Consider the following 3,689-nt stretch of genomic DNA (forward strand, 5'->3'; position numbering starts at 1 on the left):
AAATGATGGAGGAGATATAAATTGTTATCAAATCTTTATTATTAAAATCATTAATTGTCATATATATATTAGTCATTTATGGTAATTCCGTAGGTTTGATTTAAGGAAAGAAAATAACATATCATATCATTATATCATATAGTTTGACCAACTTATGTATCTAACAACATATAAAAATCGAATGTGGACCTACTTATTTTTTAATTGAATGTAATTGACTACCTAATTGAGTGTCACCTATGCATTGGAGCCTATTTTAATTAATACAAAATTGAGGTTACATCTTTTCAAATGTTCCTCAATTAATATATAGGGGATTATAACATCATGAACATTTCCTAGTTGAATGTAGACAAAAATCTAGACATCTTCGCTCTCTATAAGGCCGTTAATAGAGTTACAATTAAATGTTACATTCACTAGGGCATCGTTTTTTTTTTTTGAACAACTCACTAGGGCATCGTAAATTGATTGAAACTGGTCTAAACAAGCTCAAACTTATATGCACATATATATATACATACTGATATGTTAGGCAACTTGTATATCGTCATAGATAATAAATATGTGTCTGATATGCATGTATGCATAAGAAATAGGGAGATAAAAGCATACAATAATGTGAATCACGAAATGGAACAAGGATTTGGGACCTGCAGTCTAATTTGTCTGAAGGAGAGGGGCCATAGCGACAGGTTCTGAAATCGCAGCTCGCACACCTCATTTTCATTTTTATATTCGTTTGGTCCTACTTTATTTATACTCTTGTATTTTACATTTTTCATTTTGATATTATTATTGCCATAATTGCTCAATTAATTACTAATCATTAGAACATATGTACATTCATCCCATTTATTTCTTGTGATGCATCTTAATATTTTATTTCTTCTACATAGTCAGCTGATTTATTTTAGCTTTCTAATTTATAATGTTGACTTTGACTAAGCTAGAAACATATAGCCAAAATCTATATAGTTCAGCTCGGATACTGCTGGGAAGTTTTCCTGTGTTTCGGACCTTCGGTTGAGGGTATGGTGTGGAAGTTTAGCAAATTTTAATATATATGTATGTTCACGTGTTACACTTATAAATTTGAACGATACATCTTTTGACTTATTTATCCGGTAACACTGTTTTCTAGTTTACCAAACAAATTGACCGTTCAGTTTTATTTTCTACTAGTTTCATCTCATGAATTATGGACAGTATCTTTGTGGGGACATGATGTCGCTAATATTGAAAATCAAGAGGATACGACTTCGGATTGTCCCAATTTCTGTATTTCCCTTTAAATATGTACTAGATTAAGATCCGCGCAAGGCGGGATAAACATTATATATAAAAATTATTTTATTTATTATATGTTCTTACATATTATCAAATAATAAATATATATTGAATAATTAAAAGTTAGTAACTATTACATATATAATTAAATTGGTGCGAACGTATAAATCAATTTTACTAATCCAAACATTTTTTTAAAAAAATTGATAGGATATGTACTTAAATTTAAATGATATTAACATACATAGTATATTTTTAATATTAATGTCAATTTTTTTTTAAATGATGCTTTCTACTCATATGTTTTTTTATCATGTGTATTTTTAATAGCAAAAACTTTAAATTACTGATAACAAAATTTTCATTGTGTGATTAATAATTTTAGTAATTGATAATTTAGAAAAAATTATCAATGTTAGTTCAAAACTTTTATAAAAAAAAATTATTCAAAGTAAAATTTGAAACTAAAATATTTATTTATTCAATATGGTTTATAATTTAATTTAGAATGATATATATACATATATATTTTAAATCTTAATGATTAATTAAATTAGACTTTTATTTATATGATTTTGTAATCATTTGTATTTTGTCATAACAAAAAATTTAAACCATGGATCGCAAAATTTGAATGTGAGACTGTTAACAGTTTTAGTAATTTATAGTCATTTTTTTAAATTCAAAATATAAAATATACAGAAAAATCTAAAATTTTATAATATGATTATTGTGTTTTTAAAAAAAATATTTTATAAGTTTTAAATTAAACAAATTTGATAGAAGATATATATTTTTTATCAGATCTTTATTATTCAAAATCATTAATTGTCATATATACTTTACCCACATTAGGCAATTCTGTAATCTTTATTTAAAGAAATAATAAATGACATTAATAATGAATTTATGGTTAGTTTAATAAAAATCTTATTATATAATTAGATGGACCAACCTATTTCTCTAATAATTCTAAGAATCATCATAGTGATGACATGTGCCTACAAAAAGAAATTATAATGTTTCGCAAATAATATATAGGGGATTTAATCTATTTATCGTCGTTGAATCTTTTGTGTTATTTGATTTGCTATGTAAATTTATGAAAATTCATATACGTTTGGTTTGTAAAATATGTAAATTATGGAATGACGCTACATTAAAATTTACTTCATACGATGACGCCACTAAGTAATTTTGAATGTCGCTTCATTCCATAACAGTATTATTTGTAAAATCGGTTAAACGTATTTATGTTATTAAAACCCCAATTCTAATCCCATATATTGACTGTGAGGTAATTCAAAAGTGTATACATATATATGATATGTTCATATGAGACAATATAATTTGTTTATTTTTATTGCATCAATATAACTTATTCTTTTGTTTTATTTACAGCATTGCACCAATGATTACTTTGTTTTAACCATCATAGACTTTGCAGCTGTAAGCAGATTCAAAGACTAAAATTTGAGAATGCGCTCTTGTCGCTTTTTGTATTTTGTTCTCTACTTCCTTTTCATCCCACTTCCTTGTTCCGAAGCTAATCATATCCTCATTTTTCAATGCATGTGATCTTTGTCAACAAACCTTAACTGCTAAATACTTCTGCGCACTTATTATATTATTGTAAAAGTAAACTAGTTTAAGATGTATACTAACTTTGATTCAGTTCAATTAAATGGTCAAAAAGAGAATAACTCAACGCAGTCGTAATGACTTGATGACTTCTTCTAACATATATCAAAACGACGTGTGTTCTTTATATGTTTAATCGTCGAAACTATTTGAATAGCTAGTAGCTTACACTTTATCAGTCGGTGATTGCCTGTGGCTAAGCAATACAAGTACATGTATTGTTTTTTTCCTTATTGCTTCAGGTTTGAATATAACAATATAGAAGATAATATTTCTTATCAATCGGTTGAATCATTAGTCTATAATAATGACTCTCACAAATGCAAACAGTTACAGCATGAGACGTTAAAGTTATGCACCTAGTTTATGTAATCGAACTTGCGATCAATGACTATAATTAGACTAAAAAACCATTCCCCACTTCACTCTGCTTATGATTTATCTAAATACTTAATTGATCCGAAACTTTTGACAAAGGGATGTTATCATATGTAGTTCTATAACAACTTAGTTATTTGAACATTGTCCCCCGCATACCACTTCGACCATACAATGATACACTACAAGAAAACATAATCTTAACGAGGGCGATTTTCCTCGTTATTTCGTCGTAAAAGAGGCTTTACGACGAATTAGCGAGGAAACGCGTTTGCTCGTTACACGTCCGTCGTAACACATATTTCCTTGCTAATTCGTCGTAACTTAGCGAGGAATATATTTCGTCGTAAAGACGAAGTAGAACGATTCGTCGTAAAGAT

This window comes from Brassica oleracea, chromosome C1, assembly GCF_000695525.1.
Source record: "Brassica oleracea var. oleracea cultivar TO1000 chromosome C1, BOL, whole genome shotgun sequence".
In the NCBI taxonomy this organism is placed as follows: domain Eukaryota; kingdom Viridiplantae; phylum Streptophyta; class Magnoliopsida; order Brassicales; family Brassicaceae; genus Brassica; species Brassica oleracea.